The following is a 25,968-nucleotide window of genomic DNA, read 5'->3' on the forward strand; positions in this document are numbered from 1 at the left end:
AGAGGCAGAGGCAGAGGCAGAGGGAGAGGGAGAGGGAGAGGCAGAGGCAGAGGGAGAGGGAGAGGGAGAGGGAGAGGGAGAGGGAGAGGGAGAGGCAGAGGGAGAGGGAGAGGGAGAGGAGAGGGAGAGGGAGAGGGAGAGGGAGAGGCAGAGGGAGAGGGAGAGGCAGAGGGAGAGGGAGAACACTCCATTGAGAACACACACACACACACCTGCCCAGCATTCCCTAATGTGGGAACAACATTCCCTTCATCAGGGAACATCTTGGGCGGTGTGGTCCCTGGCTCCGCCCTGATCCTTGCCCCGCCCCTTGTTCTCTGGCTCTGCCCTGCACTCTGGCTCCACCCCTTTATCTCTGGCTCCGCCCTGTTCATTGGCTCCACCCCCTGCTCCCTGGCTCCGCCCTGCTTCCCCAGCACTGTTGCTGGCTACATTTCTGAAGCCTCTGGTTGAGCGCATGCGTCAGTGCCATGAGCCTTTCCAGTAAGTTTACAAGTTTTCTTCTCCTGCCTTTAAACTAGATGCAATCTAGATTTACTTATTTATTTTACTGAAAGACCTCAACATGATACAGAGGTGGAAGACCCACCAACAGAGAGAAAGCACTCTAGTTCTTAGGACTGTCTGCCATGCAGGAGAATTTGGGGATAAGGATATTGAGAAGGGAGATTTTAAAAGCATATTTTAGTTATTGGATAGAAACAAAGACAAATCAAGAGGGGAGAAGGAGATAGATAAGGAGAAAGAAAAGGGCTGGGCGGTAGCACAGCGGGTTAAGCGCACATAGTACGAAGTGCAAGGACCGATGTAAGGATCCCAGTTCAAGCCCCTGGCTCCCCACCTGCATGGGGTCACCTCACAAGTGGTGAAGCAGGTCTGAAGGTGTCTTTCTCTCCCCTTCTCTTTTTTAATAAATATTTTTCTTATTTTAATGAAAGAAATACACAGAGAAAGATACAGAGAGACCAGAGCACTGCTCATCTCTGGCTGATGGTGGTGCTGGGGATTGAACCTGGGACCTTTGGTGCCTCAGGTGTGAAAGTCTTTTACAGAATCAGAATGCTCTCTCCCCATCTCTGTCTTCACCTCCTCTCTTGAGCTCTCTGCTCTATCCAGTAAAATGGAAAAAATGGCCACCGGGAGCAGTGCATTCATAGTGCCTACACATAGCCCCATCCATGCAGACATGCCTCACCACTGGCAAACCTTACCCCCTGCAAGTGGGGGCTTGAACCCAGGTCCTTTCGCGTAGTAACATGTGCACTCAACCAGGTGCATCACTGCCCAACTCCTAAAAGGGGAGAATCTTAACAATGTGGTAGCTAGAACCCTTCAGGAGAGTGTTGTGAGCCTCCTTGAGGTGTTCCTACCTCTACAATTCAGATCTCTATGTTCCAGATCTGAAACTCAGCTTCCTGTTTGAATTCCAATTTTCTTTTTCTTTTAGAAAGTGACTAGGGAGGTGGTCTACTGGGTAGAGCACAGGACTTGAATGCATGAGACCTTGGGCTCATTCTTTGGCACTGCATATGTTGGAGTGATCTCTCTCTCTCTCTCTCTCTCTCTCTCTCTCTCTTCCTCTTTCAACACATGAATAACTCTTAAAAATCAAGAGGATTTTTACAATTAATGGTATTTGTGTACTTTTCCCATTTGGGAGAGATACTCTCTTCCCTGATCCCGCTTTTTTTGTTTGTTTGTTTGTTTCCTAGTCTTATTCCTGACTCTGACACCATCTCTCCACACAACACCTTTAGCTCACCTGCATGTTCGCTATCAGGCTCAAGCAAGAATTAATAAAGGCACGGGCCCCTTGGGATATGCTTCAGATAGACTACCCAACTCTTTCCCAAGTGGAGACCCCAAATCCCATCTGCTATGTTCTCTCTCTGTCTCTCTTTCTTTCTATAAATATTTTTAAAAGTTGGCCCAGAGTGGTGAAGTCCTGGAGACAGAAAAAAAACAACTAGACCTATCCCATGTAAAACAATCCCCCCACCACCCCTCAGAGAGAAAGAGAGAGAGAAAGAGAGAGAGCTCAGCGTGAAAAGGGAAATCCAGACAGTCTAGTCCTCAGGAAACAGCACCTCTGGGCATAAAAATAACAATTTCAGGAAGGATGAGGATTCTAGCTAGGGGTGAGTGAGAAGGGGGGGCTGGCTCTCACATTAGAATACCCCCCTTGGCAAAATGGAGAACCACAGCTCCAAAGAAGGCGGCCACTGATGGTGGTCCCTATGCCCCGGTGTTTGCTCTCATGGGGCCTGTGCCCGCAACACTGGGCCTTTATTCGTTCTAGGAGGACCCTATCCCAAACCCCTGGTCTTTGCTCACATGTAGCTGAGACCTTGTCCTCCAAGGTGCCCCTCTCAGGTGGGACCTTTGGTGGCTTAGGTGTTTGTGGCCACTTTGGGGGAGGGAGGCAGAGTGGACAGGGCAGCTCAGAGCCACTGCCTCCCTGTGGCCCCGTACGGCATTCACAGCTCTGTTTTGGGCACTGGCTTTGGGCCCTGTGGGCCCACGGTCACACAGAGCAAGGTTTAGGGTAGACACCCCAGGACCCAGTCTTTCCACCTCCTCTGCATGCCCCAAACTCCTCCCAGGGCTGTCCCCCACCCCCAGGCTGGGCAGCCCTGGAGGTGTGGTTAATGCATCTCTGCCAGCGGCCCAGCCTGGGCACCCCAGATGACCGATGGATCCCCAGCCTGGCAGTGGACCCACTTAATCAGGTACTCACTCCCAGCGGCCCAGCTGACAAGAGCTTTGGGGCAGGAGCTTCATACTTCAGTGTCACCTCCGCCCTGGCTTCCTGTCCCCAAAGGAGCCGTGGAAGATGCCAGGGGCCTTGTCTGTTATGCTCTGTGCATTACAGGGGGCTCCCCCTCCTGCCTCGTGGCAGGAACCCCACTGCGGTGGGGAGAGCTCAATCTCTAATCTGGCTGTGGTCAGTCACCTGTCCTCGGTCTTTGAGGGCTGGGCGAGGAGGTCCTTTTTCTGGAAGCAGTGACCAGGGAAAAATCACAGGAAGGAGTGGATTTGGGGTCTGACCCCCCCAAATAGTCTCACTGTCTGAAAACATTCACTGCTTTTTTGAAGGGACAAAAAGAGAAGCAAAGGGGAGGAAGGAAGGACTGCTGTTTCTGGGTTCATGACGACGACGGCAACGATGATGGTGACAGTGGTGAGAAGGTGATGAAAATTCACTGAATGTTATCAGATTCTCAGGCAGAGAGATGGGACACCCCGAGGCTTGAATGCAGGAAGCAATGTTTTTTTAATTAATTGATTGATTGATTGATTTTAACATTTAATTAATTTGTTTATAAAATGGAAATATTGACAAGACTATAGGATAAGAGGAGTACAATTCCACAGAATTTTGTATCCCATCCCCTCCCTTGAAAGTTTTCCTATTCTTTATCCCTCTGGGAGTATGGAGCCAGGATCATTATGGGGTGCAGAAGGTGGAAGGTCTGGCTTCTGTCATTGCTTCTCCACTGAACATGGGCGTTGACAGGTCCATCCATACTCCCAGTCTGTCTCTCTCTTTCCCTAGTGGGGTGGGGTTCTGGGGAAGCAGGGCTCCAGGACACATGGGTGGGGTTGTCTGTCCAGGGAAGTCAGGTTGGCATCACGGTAGCATCTGGAACCTGGTGGCTGAAAAAAGGTTGCAGACAGTGAGAGGACTGATAATGCTTTTAACACTTTCCCACCCCTCTCCTCCCAACCAGGATTTCTCTAAAATTTTTAATTAAAAATCCCCTCATCTTAGCCCTCCCTCAGGTGTGTAGACACTGTTCTTTGTGAGTGTGGATTCTGTTTGGAGAGGAGAGGGATGGTTTTTGTCTTTTTTTTTTTTTTTTTTTTGCCTCCAGGGTTATTGCTGGGGCTTGGTGCCGGCACTATGAATCCACTGCTTCTGGACACCATTTCTCTCAATTTTTTATTGAGTAGGACAGAGAGAAATTGAGAGAGGAGAGGGAGATAGAGAGGGGGAGAGAGAGAGAGAAAGGAAGATAGACAACTGCAGACCTGCTTCGCTGCTTGTGAAGTGTCCTTCTGAGGTCTTATTTTTTTGGTCCAGAGCCTGGCTCAGCTCTGACTGTTGATGGTGTTGAGGTTGAAACCTGGGAGTTCTCCATGCAAGTCCTATGCTCTACCTCTGTACTATCTCCCCAACCAAAGTGTCCTTTCTAACAAAGCCATTTCAGAGCCAGTGGATTCCCCCAAAGCTACTTTAGGGCTAATGGGAAGAGGGGTTTCCCTGGACAGCTTCGGCCCTGTCCATGCACTTACTCATCTAAGTCCCCACAGCGTCCCTCTGTGGTAGACCATATTATTGCCCTCGTTTTTCTAGTGTAAGAAACCAAGACTCAAAGGAACTTGGCTCTCTAGTCCCACACCAGGAAAAGTTCAGGGACAGGATGTTGGCCCTTGTGTCCACATTCTTTTTTTTTTTTTAAACTTTTAAAAATATTTACTTTGTTCCCTTTTGTTGCTCTTGTTGTTTTTTTGTTATTGTTGTAGTTATCATTGATATCGTAGTTATTGGATAGGACAGAGAGAAATGGAGAGAGGAGGGGAAGACAGAGAGGAGGAGAGACAGACACCTGCAGACTTGCTTCACCCCTTGCGAAATGACCTACCTGCAGGTGGGGAGCCGGGGGATCGAACCGGGATCCTTACGCTGGTCCTTGTGCTTTGCACCACCTGCGTTTAACTTGCTGCGCTACCGCCCAACTCCCCTGTGTCCACATTCTTGACCACAGTTCTGTGTGGGAACCTTCCCGCCCCAGGAAAATGGTATCGTTTATACCACAGCCACCACACGGTGTGACTTTTAGGAAGAAATAGCAGGTTTTTAGGAGGAAAAAACTGCCCATGGTCAAGTGGATTTTTATCTCAGCCCATATTCATCATGAGGAGGGGGAAATCCAGTGGGGAAGGAACTGGGGCTGCTGTAGGAGGGGAGAGAAAATCCTGCCTAACAACAAAACCACAAAGAGAGCATCTGCCTCATGAGGACAGTGCCCGGGGAACAAAGAGAGTTGAGTTCACTTGGCTTTTCTGCTCCAGGTTGACTCTTCATGGGGGAGGGGGGTGGGACACCGCAGCACCAAACCTTCCTCCAATGCAGGGGGGGAGGGTTGGGCTCAAACCTGGGCTGGATACATGGAAAAAGCAGTGCACTAGCTTAGTGAGTTATGTTGTTGGCCCAGCCTTGAATACATTTAAAGTCCCACATGAGGTCCAGCTGCCTTGAGTTGGTCTTGTCACCACCTCTGGGCTTCTGTTTTCTCAACCCTTCTGCACTGCTGGTGGGAACGTAAACTGGTCCAGACCCTGTGGAGAACAGTCTGGAGAACTCTCAGAAGGCTAGAAGTGGACTCCCCTATGATCCTGCAATTCCTCTCCTGGGGATAGATCCTAAGGAATCAAGCACACCCATCCAAAAAGATCTGTGTACACCTATGTTCATAGCAGCACAATGTGTAATAGCCAAAATCAGGAAGCAACCCAGGTGTCCAACAACAGATGAGTAGTGGAGAAAATTGTGGTCTATATACACAATGGAATACTACTCAGCTATTAAGAATGATGAATTCACCTTCTTCATCTCATCTTAGATGGAGCTGAAGGAGTCATATCAAGTGAGATCAGCCAGACAGAGAAGGATGAATGTGGGATGATCTCACTCATGGACAGAAGTTGAGAAATAAGAGCAGAAGAGGACACACAAAGCAGGACTCGGCCTGGGGTTGGTGTATGGCCCCAAAGCAAAGGACTGGGGGGCTGGGCGGCTCTCAGGTCCTGGTGGAGGAGGACCTAGGTGGGGGGTTAGAGTGTTTTGCAGAAAACTGAGAAATGTGACACATGGACCAACAACTGTGTTTACTATTGACTGTCAACCATTAATCCTCACCATAAAAAAATAAAAAATAAAAGCAGCTCTCTGGCTGGTAGGTAATTCAAGGAGCTGGGCATGGGCTTCCTGACTACCCTGGTCTTAGGAAGCCCCTGCCCGAGGGTGCTGTGCACTGCAATTGACTTCAAAACACAACAGGTGGGCAGGAGAGGTGCATAATGGTTGTGTAAGAGATTTTCATGCCTGAGGCTCTGCGGTTCTATCCTGAGCACCACCATAAGCCAGAGCTGGGCAGTGCTTTGGTCTCTCCCCCTCTAAAATAAAACAGATAAAATTAAATATAATAATACTAGGGAGTTGGGTGTTAGCGCAGTGGGTTAAGCGCACGTGGCACAAAGCGCAAGGACCAGCATAAGTATCCCGGTTTGAGCCCCCGACTCCCCACCTGCACGGGAGTCGCTTCACAGGAGGTGAAGCAGGTCTGCAGGTGTCTGTCTTTCTCTCCCCCTCTCTGTCTTCCCCTACTCTCTCCATTTCTCTCTGTCGTATCACAATGACAACATTAATAACTACGACAACAATAAAAAAAAACAAAAGGAAAAATAAATATTTTAAAAACTTTTTAAAAATTAATAGTTCAGCGGGGAAGCAATTACAGAAGCCAGACCTTCAACCTTCTGCACCCCAGAATGACCTTTGGTCCATACTCCCAGAGGGTTAAAGAATAGGAAAGCTATCAGGGGAGGGGATGGAATACAGTGCTCTGGTAGTGGGAATTGTGTGGAGTTGTACCCCTCTTATCCTGTGGTTTAGTCAATGTTTCCTTTTTATAAATAAAAAATTTTTTTAATTAATAATAATACTAAAAAGAAACAAGAAATGCATCAGGGAAAGAGGGAAGAGTGGGGTGATTGACAGGTGTGATAAAGCCTGAGAAAATAAAATCAGTATTGGTGACACACTCTTGTGATGAGTTCCTTCAACTTTGCTGAGGAAACTAATAAAATGTTGGGGGGCAGAGGGGCTCCAACAGGTGCTCCCTCTCTGACGCAGATGGTGCCTGTCTGCTTCCTTTACCACCATTCTGACACCTGGGTCAAAGGAGAGGTGAGGCGGGAGAGCACAAAGGTTTGAGAAGCTCCTCCTTCTCCCACTTCAGCCCTCCATTTGCACCTTCCTTGAGAGAGTGTGTCCCCAGCAAGGTTTCCATCTGTGAGTGAGTGCGGGCTCTACACAGCACAGTCGTGGAGACAGGGGTACACATGTGGGAGGGGAAAGATGCAGATAGAGATGGATGTCACCAGGCACAAGATGGATCTGGAAGCCACCAGATGTGACTTCACGGTGGGGCCCCAATATTTTCCCAGCACTTTGCAGATCACGCCTATTCGTCACTCGTTATGCCCATGATTCATCTTGCAGGCAAGACAAGTTGTTCTGTGCGGAGGTGAGGAAGGACCCCTCTCTCTGACAGCCTTCTGAATCAGTGGGCGCTTTATTCTCTCCCAAGGCTTCTGTCAAGTTCAGGCTGGATCTGTTCAGGGGCAGACAAAGCCACAAGAGGCTGCAGACCTCATTAGCGACTCACCCGGGGCCTGAGAGATGACCACACCGTCACCCGCGCAGCAAGACTCACCAGTAACGAGGCACCTTTGCACAGGAGGGGCTGGAAACCAAAACATCAGTCAAGGGCTGAAGGGTGGCCAGCCAGCATCCCTCCGCAGTGTGCTTGTAACCTTTTTACAAGAGAAAAATTAACCCGGATTCTCAGTGGGGATTCAACACCTAGCACTCCAGAGACAGTCGCTATTTTTAGCCGAGAGCCGGGTGCAGGGTAAATATTCAATATTCTTTACTGAAGAAATTTAAGAGCAATATCAAAAAATGTGCTTGCAAGGGTCGGGTAGCAGTGCAGCAGGTGAATCGTACATGGCGTAAAGCACAGGACCGGCGTAAGGATCCCAGTTTGAGTCCCCGGCTCCCCACCTGCTGGGGGGTCACTTCGCAAGCGGTGAAGCAGGTCTTCAGGTGTCTATCTTTCTCTCCCTCTCTCTGTCTTCCCCTCCTCTCTCCGTTTCTCTCTGTCCTATCCAATAAAATGGAAAAAATGGTTGCCAGGAGCAGTGGATTCATAATGCCAGCACTGAGCTCCCATTAATAACCCTGGAAGGGGTGGGGGTAGGAGGAGCTTGTCAGATGGAGCATGAGGATTGGAGTCCCAGCACCACAAGGGAGGACCATGCATGCCCTTGGGAGAGCCTCAAGGACAGTAGAGCAGTGCTGTGGTGCTCTCTCTGTCTGTCTCCTCTGCCTTCTAAAATGCAAACGGAAACTTTACCCAAGCAAGCAGGCAGCTCAGCAGTGGCACTGGGCTTGCAGAGGGAACCCTGGGGGTCTTGTCAGTCCACACCTCAGGATCTGCTCTTTCCTCACATTCCATGCAGAAAGGCAGGAGGGAGAGTCCCGGTCACAGAGACTATGGAGACAGGCTGGTTGGGGTGGGGAGACAGCTCAGTTGGAAAAGAGCAGAGTGTCAATTTTTAACAGAGACAAATCAAGACCAGAGTACTGCTCAGTGCTGGCTTTTCATGGTGCTGGGAATCGAACCTGGGGCCTCTGGGGCCTCACACATGTAAATCCTGCCCTCAACCACTGAGCCACTCCCTCAGCCATGGAACCTAAACCAAAAAAAAAAAAAACTTAGGAAGCTGGGCAATGGCACACCTGGTAGAGCACAATCATGATGACCTGGGTTCAAATCCCCAGTCCCCACCTGCAAGTGGGAAGGTTGAGGAGTGATAGAGCAGTGCTGTGGGTGTCTCTCTCTTCAGCTATCTCTCCCTATTTCTCTCTATCTCTATAAGGAAAAAAAATTGAGGCCGGATGGTGGTAAACCTGGTGTGCTCAACATGTTACAATGTGCAAGGACCCAGGTTCGAGCCCCTGGTCCCAACCTGCAGGGGGAAAGCAGGGCTACAGGTCGGTCTCTCTCTCTCTCTCTCTCTCTCTCCCTCTCTCCCTCTCTATCACTTCCTTCCCTCTAGATTTCTGACTGTGTCTGTCCAATAAATAAGTAAAGACTTTTTTTTTTATTTAAAAGGCCATTTGGAGTGTTAACTTTGTGTAGGCACCCAGGCTCCATGATAATGCTAGTGGGGGAAAAAAAAAAAAAAAAACAACGTATTTCTTCTTGTGTGAGAGACTAGAGGACTACTTCAGCATAGACAGTCCTGGGGATCGAATTCAAGACCTCATACATCCTCCTGTGCTCTGCCCACTGAGCTAACTTCTTGCCCATAGGAGGTGGGGTTTTAGCTAAAGGCCTGACAGGATTTCCAGCCAGGGCTGAATGATGACCCAGTATAGCGGCAGCTGAAGGCTTAGCCTCCCCTCCCCTCAATCTTCTGCGCAGAGTGTAGAATCCTATCTGGCTGCTCTCCCACCTCCCTTCTGTTACAGAAAATGGCCCCGGGCCCCTGCAAACATTTGTGGAGTGGGAGAAACAGCAGAGGGAAGATGGATGGTCCTGCTGTCTTAGCATTTCTTCGCCCCCTCCTCCTGTCTCTGCAGCATCGCCTCCCAGCGGGAGTGTCAGCGGAGCCCTTGCCCTGTCTCTCTCTGCACAGCAGCCCGGGGCTCGGAGACTCTCCCTCCACCAGTGGGAGATGGATGGGCCGTGTCCCCGGCACTTGTTCACGACTCCCTCTGTGACCAGGGGCTGAGCGGGAGTGATGAGATGATGGGGGGCAGCGGCTGGCCATCCGTTACCCGCCGGCAGCTTGACACAAGATAAATCAGACCCTTGGCATTCTAAATGGACCTGCCTCTGTGGGTGAGAGCGCCAAAGGCTCAGCCCCAGCCCAGATGTGTGGACCCTGGGCAGCATTCCAGAGACACAGCTGGCCCCCAGCTCCAGCCAGCACAGGGCTCAGAGGGGAGGCCGAGATGAAATGCACCACCCGGCACCTGCCTCTTGAACCTCCTGCTTACGTTCTCTTCCTGTTCTATCACTGGGCCCCTGACACCTGCCTTCCATCCCAGGATGCTGATGAACTGAGATGGGCTGGGGTGATGCAGGGACACCTGCTACCAGTTCAGATGGGTGGGGTATGGGGGGGATGGTTCTGAGGCTCTACCAGGGCTCTGTGGGCAGAAGCTGGGGCTGACCAGTGCATCAATGGGACCACAATAACGTCTGTTAAAAAAAAAAAAAAAAAAAAAGGCCTGCAGAGGCTCCGTGGTGACAAGGACAGAAAAGCCAGCTGCCTTTCTCTAAAGGGGAGAAGCAATATTTTTCTTCCTTCTGGGAAGTCATTCTCCACTCAGGGACTGGAAATGAGACCGGAGCCTTCTAATGCCTTTTAGTGCGGGAGTGGGTCACTACACAGTGAACAATACTCCAAGCTTAAATGACAAAGACCACCCAAGGCTTCCATCTTGGTTATGCATGTGCGTCTTGGTTTCTAGAGACCTGTGAGGTCCCAGCGGCCATTAGTGGCAGATTCAGCTCCAGATGTGGCCACCACTGGGTGTGCCCACCACAGTCAGCAGCATCGCCTGCAAGGACGTGGGTCAGACTTAGTCTCTGGACAGAACAGAACCTTCTGTCTACCTTTCCTGCATCCCATAGCCTAGACTCTTCTCCCGTCAGGCCAGTGACCTTGCACAGCAGAACAACTCTCCACCCTTGGAGGAGCTGATGTCTCAACTTCACTCAGACAAGCCCAGAGGAGAGGTGGGGGTTTCAGGTTAACAGTCACCCAGCCCTTGCACGGACCAGGTGCTGGGCTAGAATCGTCACGGGGATTGTCTTATTTATCCCTCACCCTATTCCAATAAGATGATTAAGGTTACGGCTTGCATTTTGCAGTTGAGGGAAACTGAGGCTCCAACAGGTGATGTCACACAAAGTCACAAAAGTGGCTTCTATGGGAACCAGAACTCAAGCTCAGGAAGTCAGGCTCCAGGATTCCATCCCTGACAGCTGCACCCCCACTGGGATGCTCGCATGCAGGGCACCAGGGACTGCGGCATGCCGGGAAGACAGGAGTTTCTTCCGCTGAGAAAATTGCATTACATGATCTGTTGCCTGGCTGAGCCTCTGAGAGAACATTTTGCCAGTACTAAAAATGATCCTGCTTTTCCTCAGAGAAAGCTGATATATATAATTTATCCCATCAGCAAAGAGACCCAGCGCGGCTCATGGCTGCGTTTCGAATCTTCTATTCTAGCCTCATTCTTGCTAAAAATCAACTCAGAGCCAGGGTTCTGTCCCACTGAACAGTCTAGAAGGTGGCTGCTGTATTTTCAGCCTCCTTCACAAAGCATCAAGGGTGGGGGAGAGCTTGTGCTGAGAGACATGGGGTGGGTAGAAAGCAGTGGGGTCCCCAGAGTGGGGGGGGGGGTGACTGAACGTGGAGGGGTCTGTTCAGCTGCAGATGGAGGGGAGTCCCCACCTCCTCTCTCCGTGTGCCTGGCTAGCACTTGGTCTGCTCCAGTTCTGCCCCCATTTGTCAGCAAAAAGAACCAGGCTTCTCTCTGCCCAAGGCAGTTCCCCTCGGGCTCTCAGCATGGCCCACAGGTATAGATGCTTGTCCTCTGGGCTCAGCAGAAACCCTTACTGCAAATCTCAACATTCTGGTTGCCTCTTTCTAGAACTGAGAAGGTTGGGGGTGGGGGGGGTGGACAGTGTCCATTGACAGAGGCCACTGAGCTTCCCTGGGCGGCTCAGAGGGCTGTCCTGCTAGTTGGTGTTACTATACAGAAAATTCTAGGCCCTCCCTACCCCCACCCAGCCACCCTGCAGTGAAAACCAATTGGGATCATGTGTGCTGGGGGCCAGATCTGCTGACTCTATTAAGTAAACTCTGTGTCACGTGGCTCTGTTCTATAGCATGTGACCTCAGCCCATCACTGCTGATTGGACAGGGCTGGGCACATGACCTAAAGGCAACCAATCCTGAGACTGCTGGCAAACAACATGGGGTGGGGACTATAAAAGAAACAGTTTGTAACAGAGGACTGCTAAGCAAACTGTATCTAGAACTCACAAAATCCAGTCTCAAAAATAGTCATCATGATAATCCCACAGAAACTGAGCACACACTTCACCAGAAAAAAAAAAAAAAAGACGGGGTAGATAGTGTAAAAGTTATGCAAAGAGACTTTCTTGGCTGAGGCTCCAAAGTCCCAGGTTCAACCCCCCCACCCCAACCCTGTACCACCATAAGCCAGAGCTGAGATGTGCTCTGGTTAAAAAAAAAAAGGGGGGTGCTGGGGGGGTGACGCACTTGGTTGAGCACACATGTTACAATGTGTGAGGACCTGGGTTTGAGCCCTCAGTCCCCACCTACAGGAGGAAACCTTTGCAAATGATGAAGCAGTGCTGAAAGTGTCTCTCTGTCTCTCTCCCTCTCTTTTTTTTTCAAAGCTATTTCCATTTATTTATTTTTTGCCTCCAGGGTTATTGCTGGAGCTTGGTGCCTGCAGTACGTATCCACTGCTCCTGGAGGCTATTTTTTCCCTTTTGTTGCCCTTGTTGTTTATCATTGTTGTTGTTATTGTTGTTGTTATTGCTGTAGTTGTTGCTGGATAGGATAGAGAGAAAGATAGAGAGGAGGGTGGGACGGGGAGAGAAAGATAGACACCTGCAGACCTGCTTCACCACTTGTGAAGTGACCCCGCCTGCAGGTGGGAAGCTGGGGCTCGAACCCGGATCCTTACACCTGTTCGTGCACTTAGCACCACCTGCTGCACTACCACCCGCCCCCATCTCTCTCCTTCTGTATCTCCCCTTTCCCTCTCGATTTCTGACTGTCTCTATCCAATAAATGAATAAAGATAATTTTTTTTAAAAGACATTCCAAGGTGGAGAAGGTGCTGTCTCTCTCTTACCAGGAGGGAAATGAAAATGAAGGTGAGGTTGATGGAACTACCAGCTCACACCTGTGAGACTGGCCCACTTCAGAGAGGCCAGAGAGAAGTTCTGGCCAGGGTGCGAGAAAAGGAGCCCTTTACACTGTGGGTAGGGGTGAAACATTGGCCCAGCCCCTATGGGAAGCAGGCTGGAGTTGTTGAAATATTGAGAACACGCCCACAGCATGAGCCTGGGAAGCCCTCCCAGGAAGATAGAGGCACTAATCGGAAAAGGTATCAGCACACCTGTATCCAGCACCAAGCTACTGAAGCAGTCAGTTCAGGTGCCTGGTGACAGGTGAGCAGACCCGGAGGTTGTGTTCTGCATATTCAGCTGAAAAAACCAATTAAACCTTTTGCTACAACAGAAAGAGAATGGGAGGGAGTCATGCTAGAAGACAGAAATCAGGAGGAATAAATAAAAGCAAATGCCAGGTGTGCTCACTCATGTGTGGGATATTAAAAAAGGAAGCAGGCAGAACCCAACAGAAATTAACACCACGCTCTGCCTGCAGAGCTGAAGTTGTCAGAGGGACAGGGGAGAGGAAGTTTGGAAGTTTGGAGAGGGGCCCGTGGTGGGGCGTCAGAGATGAACACTGGCAGCAAGGATAACAAGGTAATGTTTAAAGAAGTGTAGCAATGAGCCCTGGAAATATAGCCAGTCTTATCAATCAGCTTTACCGCAATTGAAAATTAGAGTCAGGTGGTGGGACACCTGGGTAAGCACGCAAGGACCCACATTCAAGCCCCCAGTGCCCACTTGCCGGGGGAAAGCTTCCTGAGTGGTGAAACAGGGCTACAGGTGTCTCTCTGTCTCTTTCCCTCTCTACCTCCCCCTCCCTCCCAATTTCTCTCTGTCTCTATTCAATAGTAAATAAATAAATAAGATTAAAAAAAGAAAATTAATTAAATGGCCACACTAACCCCCCCCCCCAAAAGAAGCTTGTGCTGCCCAAATTCTGAGAGTTATAAACTCCTGCTGGGACAGAGACTGACCCCGCTGATGGGCTAGGATTTATTTATTTATTTATTTATTTTTAAGAAACTGAGTTCAAATCAGATACTCAGCTCAAGTCAGATACCATATCTCCTGGATTTTTTTTATTATTATTATCTTTATGGGATAGAGACAGTCAAAATTTGAGAGGGAAGGGGGAGGTAGAGGCAGAGAGAGACAGAGAGACACCTGCAACACTGCTTCATTACTCACAAAATTTCCCCCTTGCAGGTGGAGACTAGAGGCTTGAACCCAGGTCTTTGTACATTGTAACGTGCACTCAGCCAGGTGTGTCATCACCTGGCCCTGGGGTATATATATATATATATATTTTTTTTTTACTTGTTATAGTTCTCCTTTATTTTTATTTTTTCAATTTTTATTATTTTTAATTTATTCCCTTTTGTTGCCCTAATTGTTTTATTGTTGTAGTTATTATTGTAGTTATTGATGTCGTCGTTGTTGGATAGGACAGAGAGAAATGGAGAGAGGAGGGGAAGACAGGGGGAGAGAAAGATAGACACCTGCAGACCTGCTTCACCGCCTGTGAAGCGACTCTCCTGCCGGTGAGGAGCCAGGGGCTTGAACCAGGATCCTTACACTGGTAACCTTGTGCTTTGCACCATGTGCACTTAACCCACTGCGCTACCGCCCGACTCCCTTATATTTCTCCTTTAAAGTCAGGTTCCCCACTTACAGTATTGATAAAAAGTTCCCTTTCTGCTAAATGATATTTAAAAAAATATCACAAGGAATTGGTTGATTATTATTTTTTTTTCTGTAGGAAGTAAATGTTAGCCCAGCTGGTGGGCATCTGGGGCAAGTCTCACAGAGTAGGAGGTGAGGGAGTCATGTGAGGTCCCGTTCTTCACTTGGGAAGTGAAGATGGGGGCCTGGCAGGCTAGGGTGATTGGGGACAAGCTGGTGATTGTCCCCTTGGGGCTGAGCAGGGACCCCGGCAAACTGAAGTCCCCTTACAACTGGCAGGAAGAGGAGGAAACAAGAGAATGAGCAATGAATGAGGCCAAAGAATGAGGCGATCTGAGCTTTATGTTTGTTTGTTTGTTTGTTTTTGCCTCCAGGGTTATCACTGGGGCTCACTGCCAGCATTACAAATCCACTGCTCCTAGCGGCCTTTTTTTCTTTTTTCTTTCATTTTATTAACTAGGACAGAGAGAAATTGAGAGAGGAAGGGGCGATAGAAAGGGAGAGAGAAAGATAGACACCTGCAGACCTACTTCACCATTTTGTGAAGCTTCCCCCCCCACACAGGTGAGGAGTGGGGGCTTGAACCCAGATCCTTGTGCGAGTCCTTGAGTTTAGTATTATGTGTGATCAGGTGTGCCACCACTGAGCTTTACATAAATGCATAACAAGGAGTAAGGCAGAGAGACACAACAGAGGCAAGGTGAGAGATGGAGGGACAGAGAGAAAGTGAATCGGTAGGAAGAACCTGAGTTGGCTACCTCCTTGACCCCTCTCCACGCGTCCTTCCAGCAACCCTGCTTTTCCTGAGATGCCGAGCGGCCCTGTGCTCACGTCTATAAGCCCAACGTCAGTGGGTGGATGGACAGGAAGGAATTGCATTTTGAAGACTACTGGGTCTCAGCCAAGATGTCTCTAAACCTACAGTGACAAATAGTAGAAAGCCACTGAGGGTTAACAGAGGCAAGAGGAGGACCAGGATGAGACAAGTGTTGGCTTGGGAGGAACTTCGGAGATGTTGTCTGGCCAGCTCGGCTCTCAAGTCCCAGCGTGGAGCTGATTTCTAGAGCTCTTGAAATGCCGTAGAACTTGCCAATGGAAAAGAGCCACTGGCTGAGGTGTGAAAACACTCTGCAGAGAGTGAGGACTCATCTCTAGAACTTTGCTGCTCCGGAACAAGCTGAAAGAGCCAACCGGTAAATAATTTAAACTCTGCTAATGTGTATTTACTATCTGCACTCAATTATCACCAATCAATATAACAGTTATTATTTAATGGGTGAAAATTGCCATGGCGGTGCCCCAGATCAGCATGGGGTGTTGTGGCTAATTGGGGCTGAACTTACTCGGGAGCATAATGAAAATGGGAATCCTCACATGCACATCAGACAATGATTTCTGTAACCCCGAGACAGCTGGTCTTAAACCCAGTGAGGAGATAAACAAACTTAACTGGCGAGCAGGCAACATTCACTAATTATACATGTCTCGAGGAAGGAGATACTGGTCAGGATTCCTGAAAACACCCCAGTCCCCAGCTGTTCTCCCATCCCGAATAATACAACCTCCTGGCTTCAAAAAATACTGTACTCATTTTTTATTAGAGCACCCACCCACCCCATCTCTGCTTTAGGGTCTGAGAGATGCCAGTGAACAAAAGATGCACATCACCAGGTACAATAAAATCGCACCGATTCAAATAAGGATGGAAGCTAGAAATACACAGATGTGGCGTGGAGAATGTTGTCCAGCTCAGCTCGCACTTAATTACCAGGCATTAGTTGTCTTCAAATGAGAAAACGGGGAGAGGAAGTTCACCCCAGTACAGGCATAAAAATGGTGGGGGCACATAAACGAAAGCTGGCTGTGAAGCTTGCTCTGCTGCTCACCCTCGGCTTCTAGTCCAAGCCGCTGCCTGGAGCAATTGCAAGCCCAGATGTGGGCTTGGCTCCTCCGTTTTGCTGGGCCACCGATTGGTTCTGGAGGCTTTTGCTGTTGGTGTTTCTGAGGATCTCTGCCCAGCCATCACATGATATCTGGTGATAGTTCAGACCCAGCCAGAGCGTTCCAGAAGCTGCTGTGCTTTCTCCTCCCAGAAGCAGCAAAGGCACGGAGTCAAGTGATTAGTAAGGAGGGGACTGGGGGAGAATGAAAGCACCCAGGGCCGGGCGGTGGTGCGCCTAGTACCAAGTGCAAGAATCTGGGTTCGAGCCCCTCCTCCCCACCTGCAGTGGGGGGCACTTCACAAGCAGTGAAGCAGATCTGCAGGTGTCTGTATCTCTCCCTCTATCTTCCCCTCCCCTCTCAATTTCTATCTGTCCTATCCAATAAAATGGAAAAAAAAATAGCCACCCCCCACCAATGTATCCTGGAGCTCAGCTTCCCCAGAGACCCACCCTACTAGGGAAAGAGAGAGGCAGACTGGGAGTATGGACCGACCAGTCAACGCCCATGTTCAGCGGGGAAGCAATGACAGAAGCCAGACCTTCCACCTTCTGCATCCCACAATGACCCTGGGTCCATGCTCCCAGAGGGATAGAGAATGGGAAAGCTATCAGGGGAGGGGGTGGGTTATGGAGATTGGGTGGTGGGAATTGTGTGGAGTTGTACCCCTCCTACCTTATGTTTTTGTTCATTAATCCTTTCTTAAATAAAAAATTTTTTAAAAAAATAGCCACCAGGAGCAGTGGATTCTTAGTGCCGGCGCCAAGCCCCAGCAATAACCCTGGAGGAAAAGAAGAAAGGAAGAAAGAAAGAAAGAAAGAAAGAAAGAAAGAAAGAAAGAAAGAAAGAAAGAAAGAGGGAGGGAGGGAGGGAGGGAGGGAGGGAGGGAGGGAGGAAGGAAGGAAGGAAGAAAGAAAGAAAAGAAGGGAGGGAGAAAAAGGGAAAGAAAGAATGAAAGGACTTGGGCGGTTGCTGGGGTGGAGGAGGGAGGGGGAGAGACAGATAGACAGAGACACAGACCCCAGACACAAAAGCAGTGAGCACACCAGAGCCTTCTTGGCTGTGAGTTTCAAAGGCACTTCACATGCTGTTGTGCTCTGGGCGTCCGTGTCCCCTACTCCAAATGTGTATAGTGATATTCTCACCCCCAGTGGTGACAAGATTAGGAGGCAGGGCCTTTGGGAGGTGACAGGGCATCCTGAATGGGCTTGGTGCCCTCATAGGAGGGACCACAGAGCACTCCCTAGCCCCTTCTGCCAGGTGAAGCACGTGGTCCTTGCGCAGACTCACACGTTCAGTCAGGCCCCTTTGTTGGTTGCACGGGTGAGTCTCAGGAAGGAAACTGGGGTGACCAGGAAGGTGGCCGCAGGCTCCCCACTCACCTTGGGCTGACCTAGAAAGGCCTGTGACAGAGTTTCCCTCCAGCCTTTTACTTCCAGCCCCTACTCGTGTGAGGGGCCTGAAGGTGTTCAAAAATCAATGCTGGCTGAGCCCTCTGTCTCTACGTTTTGCATTTTTCTCTCACCGTAAAGAATCTTCTGCACCAAGAGATGACATATAACCTACAACACTCAGGACACTTCCTAGTGGTGCAGGGGAATGAGACCCAAGTGTCTCCCCCATAGTGTCTGGCTGGTCAAAGTAGGTTCCACAAGGAATTGGGGAGCCCATGGTCAGGCATCACATACTTTACTGATGTCCAGATGTAGACAGATAGTTGTAGAGATGATGGTTAACCTACGTCTGCAACCTTGGGAGAACTGTGGTAGCTTGCAATGGAAGGACTGGGGAATCACAGCTCTGGTGGTGGGAATGGTGTGGCATTATACCCCTTGTTGACATGTCATTTTGTAAACTGATATTAAATCACTAATAAAATTTTTTTAAATCTTAAATAACTAAGCATCCTTTAGATGTTTAATACATAAACTGAAAAAATAATAAACCCTGCCTTTATATAAAATAATTATCTCTGGGGAAAAACAAGTCTTAAATCAACTGAAGCATGACCAAGGAAAGGGCTGTGAGACTATGACCCTGGGTCCATGCAATGCCCCTCTTCCCAGTCCCCAGTAGAGCTGAGAAGCCAATCTCTCTGAAGCCTAGTGGTTAGACCTCCACTGCCCACTGGGAGTTACTCTCTTCCAACTGCAGGATCTGAAGTGTCTCCTCCGGCCCAAGGAGCTAAACTGAAGGCAGGGGACAGTTGGCACCCTTAGTGACTTTGTGAGAAAAAAAACAGTCAGGAATTGGGGGCTAGGGAAGAGGGATCACACAAAGCAGATGGCCACATTCTCCGAAGGTGACTATGGCTGGTTGAGTTATGTCCCCGACTTAAAAGTGTCCCAAGGGGCTTCAGGAGTGGCACTCCAAGCTGATCACACATGGGTTCAAGTCCCCAGTCTCCACCTGGAGGGAGGAAGTTTCACAAGCAGTAAAGTAGAGCTGCAGATGTCTCTCTTTCTCTCTCCCTTTCTGTCTCCCCTCTCAATTTCTCTCTATCCTAGTGATCAAATTAAAAAATGATGGGGTGGCTGGTGGCGCACCTGGTTGAGTGAACATGTTAAAATTCACAAGTACCCAGATTCAAGCCCCCAGTCCCCACCTGCAGGGGGAAAGCTTTGCATGTGGGTCTCTCTCCCTCTCTATTCTCCCCTTCCCTCTCAATTTCTGACTGTCTCTATACAATAAATAAATAAAGATAATAGGGAGTCGGGCGGTAGCATAGCGGGTTAAGCTCATGTGGCGCAATGTGCAAGGACTGGCACAAGGATCCCAGTTCGAGCCCCCAGCTCCCCACCTGCAGGGGAGTCGCTTCACAGGCGGTGAAGCAGGTCTGCAGGTGTCTGTCTTTCTCTCCCCCTCTCTGTCTTCCCCTCCTCTCTCCATTTCTCTCTGTCCTATCTAATAACAACGACATCAATAACAACAACAATAATTCTACAACAATAAAAAACAGCAAGGGCAACAAAAGGGAAAATAAATAAGTAATAAAAAAGATAATAAGAATTATTTTTATAATGATTATTGCACCAAAGTAAAAGATTCTGGGCGGTGAGGGGAACAGTGTTCAGGTCCTGGAAAATGATGGTGGAGGAGGGCCTGGGGGGGTTAGAATGTATGTAGAAAATTGAGAATGTTACACATGTACCAACTACTTTACTGTCAACTATAAACCATTAATTCCCCCAATAAAGAAAAGAAAAAAAACAATAAAGAAATTAAAACAGTAAAAGTATCCTCAGCACACAGGTGGTGGGGGAGGCTTGAACAAGAGACAGGGTGATAAGCGCCAGATTGAAATCTCCGTCCTGTGACAAGAGCAAAAACTGTAATTCAACCACACATGGCCCTCACCAGCCTGCACACTGGCAGCTTGTCACCAGCCAGGACGACCCGCCACAGGACAGTCCTGCTCCATCTGGTCACTCAGCCACTGGCCCATCCGCTCCCAGCTGGCAGGAAGTCTGGGGAAAGCACAGAGCTCCAGATGGAGGGCTCAGATGATAGCCAGATGATGGCATCTTCCTCGGGGTCCTGGGAGTCAGGGACAGATGAGAGAGCCACTCCCTTAAAGAAAGAAAAAAAAAGTGCAAGGCCTCACAATGGGACATAATTTTTTAGAAATCTGGAGTCAGCTGCCACAGGCTTCCTCCCAAGGAGTGCTCACTGCTGAGGGTGTGGGAGACACTCTGAAACACTGGACAAAAGACCTTTCCCTTTCCTTTTCAAGTTCCCCCCCGCCCCATCCTTCTGCTGAAGTCAGGGAAGAAGTTGCTTTTGGGTGAGAACCTCTGGCAGTGAAGGTCCATAGAGAGATTCAGTGACTCACTTTCATCTGAGAGCAGCTCTGTGTTGTTGGGCTGTTGGCTACAGGCTGTCCTGGGACCAGGCGGGGTCAGGGGAGAGGACCAACCTCTGCGTAAATATCAAGGGCATGAGTGGGCGGGGCGCTGACACCCAGACTTCCCCCTACCCCGTGTTTCAGAGTTGAAGCACTCACCCTGGGACACCCTGGGAGTGAGCATAGCATGGCAGCCCTCATCAGCCTTCAGGAAGCTGAGCTTCAGTGCCCAGCTGTGAGGGTGCTGGATGGCCTCGGGGTCAGGAGACTGACCGGCGGTGAGTGCTTCCTTCAGGGCCTGCGGCTCTATGGGCACGCGCCCGCCTCCATGCCACCATCTCAGGCCCCAGAAGACCCCTTCTCCCTGAGCTCTGTTGCCAGCCTCTGCCAACCGAAGCCCCACGCAGTACACACCTGCTCCAAAAAGGGAAGCAGGTGGCTTTTTATGGGGTCCAGTAAGACGCCATCTGGAAGTCTCCAATGCAAGTTGATGGATGATTTGAATGAATGTGTTAGGAATGAGTGAGTGCATGACTGTAAGAATGAGTGAGTGAGTGAATGGGTGAATAAATGAGTGGATGAATGCCTGAGTGAGTGAGTGAGTGAGTTTATGAATGAATGAATGAATGGGTGAATGTATGTGCCAGTCAGTGAATGTGTGTATGAATGAGTGAGTGAGTGAATTCAGGAGTGAATGAGTGAGTGGCTCTCACATGTCAAGCACTGGCCAGAGACAGAGAGGCTGGAGGCTGAGGGCTGAGACTCTGGAAGCAGAGGTGGGTCTGACCCGGCTCTTCCAGGCACCGGCTGGGCAGCCTCTCTGCACTCAGTCCCCTCGTGCCCTCCTCCGTGAAGTGGCAGCAGGACGACGCCTGGCCCTGCAGTGAGTGTCTGCTCTCATCAGGGCTGCAGCTCCAGTGGGTCTGGCACAGGGTCAGCAAGGCCCTGACCCCCTAGCCCTCCAACCCTTGACCCTCTGGTCCTTGACCTGTGCCCAGGAAAGGTTGCGACACCCACTATCATGGTGGTTACTCCTTCTGGGACATCTCCAAGGGCAACTCAGACCTGCAGAGAGACTCTGGGAACGAGTCCTGCTAAATCCTGGCTGCCCACTCTCATCAGGTGCCCCGTGCTCCCTTCAGCTCCAGTAAGGCCAGGTCCTGTCACCTGACCCCTTACAGAATTCCCTCACCAAGGTCAGAGACCCTGGACTGGAGCTGACTCGGGCCTGGTGCTCTGAGACCATAAGCCACTTGTGACTAACTCTCGGCCTCCCCCCACCCACCCCTGCCACTGAGGCCACTTGGTTGCCATTTCATCAGAAGTGCGTCCTCCTCTCAGAGTCCCGCTCAGACCAACAGGAGCTCCCAGAGTTTAAACCTGGCCAGCCTCTAAGAAGCCTCTAAGGAGCCTGAGGTGGAGGCATCAGAATCACTTTTTTCTCCACTAGCATTGCAGAGTGAGTCCTCCTCCTGGCAAAAGCCGTTTGCTGAGGCAGGAAAGAAATGTAGCTCTGCAGCAAGGAGGGCCCGCCTGCAGGGGTTTTCAGAGCTCAGCTTCTTTCTCAGGCCCCTCCTTCCGCTCTGCTGCTGACTGCACCGGGCCCCAGCCCCCAGCACCCAGTACCCAGCCTGACCCAATCTGAGCTCCCAGTGCCTGTGGATCAGTGCTGGGCGGTGGGGGGGGGGGGGGGACCACCCCTTCTGGGCTCCCCGTGCAGCCTGGGTGGACACTGCAGCTGGGGAGGGCTCTCTGTCTCCTGTGTGATTTACTGCTCTGTTTTAGGAAGGACTGGAAACCAGGCAGTCGGTGTTTGATCATGACAGCGGTCTCCTCTCCCATCCCTGAATGATTTGTCCTGTTGTTACTTCACAAAGTTGAACTGAGTTGAGGAAGGGTGAAGCCTTGTGTGCGGTTGTGGCCTATGGCCCTTGTGGGCCGCTGGTCTTTGTGCTTTCTCAAGGGGCTGCAGTTTCTCTGTGTTCTGAGAGGATGATCACATTCTCCGTGCGTTTCTGAGCGCCAACAGAGATGCCCAAGGCACACTGGCTATCCTGAGTCTAGATGATTCCATGGAGGCCCCTCTGAACGGGCTCCCCAGGATGGAGCTAGTTTGCACTCTGTCCTGGCGTCCTCGAGTCCTTCCCCCAGCAGACTGCAGAGACTCTGCGCAATCAGCCTGAAAAACCACCAGGAGCTCGTGATCTCAGACCAGGCTGGTGGATTAGTCCCCACTGGGAGGCCATCCTTCACCAACTCTCAGTCTGCTCACGGGAGAAGTGAGGCGCTTTCTCCCAGGGAGTGGGGTAAGGGAACACTCTGCGGATGGCCCTGTGCTTGGCTGAGTTCTGCATAGGCCTTCATGTCCCCTGTGGCGAGTCCGCTGATCTCCTCCCTAGTCGAGAGACAGTGGAATTAACAGATCAAGATAATCCAGCTCAAAATCCAAGAGATCTAGGGCCCCCGGTGGTGGGGGGGAGGGGTCCGCAGGTGAAAAGAGCAGTAACACGGCAGCTGGAGCTGGGGTCCTGGCCCGAGGGTCCAGTGGCCTCCAGGGCAGTCACGGCTGCTTACTGCACACGGCGTGCTGTGTGTGGGGATCTTTGCTTTTCTTTCCCTTTCTTTTTAATATTTTATTTATTTTTTTCCCTGCCACCAGGGTTGTTGCTGGAGCTTGGTGCCAGCATTAAGAATCTACAACTACCAGTGGCCATTTTGTTTTCCTTTTTTTTTTTTCCCTTTTCTTATTTTTGTATTGAATAGGACAGAGAAAAATTGAGAAGGGAGGTTGTTGGTCTGCTTCTAAATTCTGCTTATAAGACCTGTTTTGATCATCACATTAGGTTCGCTTGTATTACTTACCGATGTGGTCTATTTACATAATCACTGTTTTACCTGGGTCCCGCCCTGCCTGCAGGCTATTTGTTTAATCCCTACTGGTTCTCCGATATTCTCCTTCTCCCCACCCCCTAGCCTACGTACTTCCTCTTCCTGACACTTCCGCCTCAGGAGACATAAAAGACAGGGCTTTCGAATGAAGAAAGATTAGAGGAGATTAGATTGTTAAACTGCATCCCTGCTCGTCAATAAAGATTGAACTGTGTTCCCAGCTCAGCCATGAGTCCCTGGTCGTCTGTCTCCCGTCCGTGAATTTAGAACGGCATCTGGTGTCCTGAACTGAGAGAGAGAGAGATGCCTGCTGATATGTTTCACCACTTCTTCTTCTTCTAGCGTTTGCCCTTCTTCTGTAGCCAGTTAACAGCGTCAGGTTGAGCCTGATGTAAAGTTTCGAGACCTCCCACTTACAAAGCGGAGCAGGGGCTCAAACCCTGGTCCTTATGCTTGATAGTAAGTGCACTTAACAGGGTGTACAACCTCCCAGTCCCCTATCTATTTTAATGAGAGAGAGAGAGAGAGAGAGAGAGAGAGAGAGATGGAGAGAGAGCTGCTCAGCTCTGGCTGACTGTGGTGCTGGGGATTGAACCTGGGGCATCAGAGCTTCAGACCTGAGATTCCTTTGCAGAACCATTCTGCTGTCTCCCCAACCCTGGGAAATGTTTTCTAAGGAAGCTGCACTGCCCAGTCAAACTCTTTACAGGGATCCCAAGCCCTAAGTGGAGACTACTTACGAATCCAGGAGCCACCTGTGCTTCCAGTTCCTACTCTGCAGGCTACACAAAGATCAGCACATACTCGTGTTTTCAGGGGACACACACAGAGGGACAGCACCAGAGCTTGTCACTTCCCTGCTTAGGTCACCCCACTGGCTTTCCTGGACTCCCCACAGTGACCTGCAAAGACTCTCACCCACCTCCTGCAAGGCTTCAGGACCCAGACCAAGGTCACTCATAAAGACCTTGCACACAGGTGATCCTGTTGTCCCTTGAGCTTCCTCCTGGCTGGCCTCCCAGGCTCATGGTGCCCTGTGCTCACTTCCCTTGTGTCCGTGTCTCCAGCTGGATCAAAGCCTTTGGGGGTGCAGTGTGTCTGTCTGTTCACCAGCTGGGGGGATGGGCTGTCAGGGCACAAAGCTAACCCTGGGCCATAGGGGATGGACAAATGGACACAAACCTTTCCCTCTCTGGATCTCAGATTTAAACTGCTGGACTCTGGGCATCCAAGCAGCTCTGAGGTCTGCAGGTGTCTGTCTGTCTTTCTCTCTCCCTCTTTCTCTTTTTCATTTTTTTTCTCGTCTCCAGGGTTATCACTGGGGCTCAGTGCCAGCACTATGAATCCGCTGCTCCTGGTGGACTTTTTTTTTCCATTTTATTGGATATGTCAGAGAGAAATTGAGAGGAGTGGGATATAGAGAGGGAGAGAAAAAGAGAGATACTTACAGACCTGCTTCACCACTTGTGAAGATTCCCCTTGCAGGTGGAGAGCGGGGGCTCAAACCTGAATCTTTGTTCTCTCTCTCTCTCTCTCTTCATAATTCCCCTCTCAATTTCTCTCTGTCTTAGCAAATAAAATAGGGGGGTGGAGTAAAAATGGCCACCAGGAGCGGTAGATTTGTTGTGTGGCAGTGAGCCCAGCAATAACCCTGGAGGCAAAAAAAAAAAAAAACAACAACACCACAGTGAATCCACTTTGTAAGTAGTTGTGTGTGTGAAAAAGAGAGGCAGGATGGGGGAGACGGGAGGTGTGATCATGCGGTAGTTGAAGTCGTCTCTCGATGCTAGAAATAGAAAGTTACTGGATCAGGAGAATCAGATGAAAAGACTAATGATGAGGAAGAGGAGACTGAGCTCTCACCAAAGGCACCTCAAGACAAAGTGTTAACAGGAGCGCCTGAGAGAACAGCAGTCAGGTCACATCTCTGTCAGTGGTCAGGCTGCCCAGAACCAAATCACACACCTGCCTTCTTCTCACAGCTGTGTGACCTCAGGCGTGGGGCTCAGCCTCCCTGGATCAGGCTCACTGTCATCTCAAATGTCAGGGCAAAGAATTCCTATTGCAGGGGCCAGGCCGTGGTGCACCCAATTAAGTGTACATAGTACTAAGTGCAAGGACCCACGCAAGGATCCAGGTTCAAGCCCCCAGCTCCTCACCTGCGGGGTTGGGGAGCACTTCCTAAGTGGCAAGGCAGGTCTGCAGATGTCTGTCTTTCTCTCTCCCTCTCTATCTCCCTATTTCTACCTTCTCTCTCAATTTATAACTGTTCTATCCAATAAAATGGAAAAGATGGCCTCCAGGAGCAGTGGATTCATAGTGTTGGCACCAAGCCCCATCCATAACCCTGGAAATAAAAAAATTAAAAAAATTCCTACTACAAAGGGTCTCCGCATCCATGGTTCTTTTAACTTGAGGACTTCTTGGCACAAGGCCGGCTTCTTTGCCTCTGTCATTACATTGCCTCTTGCAAACAGCCTGTGCGAACATGAGTCTGTGGGATCTGCCAGGGTTGACTCCTCAGCGGTGGTGCCAGTGGCTCCCAGCCCACAACTGCCAGCAAAGAGAACTCAGAGGCTCCCAGTTATCATAGAAGGAGGGGGTGACAGCAGAGCCCTCCAGACACCCCAAAACACACAGCAGTGCCAAAAAGATGTGACCTGGAGCACCTGGTTGAGTGTATATGTCACAGTGCACAAGGACCTGAGTTCAAGCCCCCGGTCCCCACCTGCAGGGGGAAAGCTTCATGAAAAGTGAAGCAGGGCTACAGGTGTCTCTCTGTCTGTCTCCCTCTCTATCATCCCTTCC

The 25,968-nt window shown here is 50.1% G+C and overlaps 1 protein-coding gene and 1 long non-coding RNA gene across 2 annotated transcripts in view; one reads left to right on the top strand and one right to left on the bottom strand.

The window, feature by feature from the left end:
• Positions 1-6,172, top strand: part of LOC132538988 (uncharacterized) — an 8,444-nt gene extending 2,272 nt beyond the window's left edge. The window contains exons 2-3 of the long non-coding RNA XR_009550307.1: positions 3,097-3,189; positions 5,628-6,172. This is a non-coding gene — a long non-coding RNA (uncharacterized LOC132538988). The remainder of the gene's footprint in view (positions 1-3,096; positions 3,190-5,627) is intronic.
• Positions 1-25,968, bottom strand: part of ACADS (acyl-CoA dehydrogenase short chain) — a 379,518-nt gene that overhangs the window by 94,006 nt on the left and 259,544 nt on the right. The gene's annotated exons all lie outside the window — the stretch shown is intronic.

The sequence above is a fragment of the Erinaceus europaeus genome, chromosome 6 (assembly GCF_950295315.1).
Source record: "Erinaceus europaeus chromosome 6, mEriEur2.1, whole genome shotgun sequence".
NCBI lineage: Eukaryota > Metazoa > Chordata > Mammalia > Eulipotyphla > Erinaceidae > Erinaceus > Erinaceus europaeus.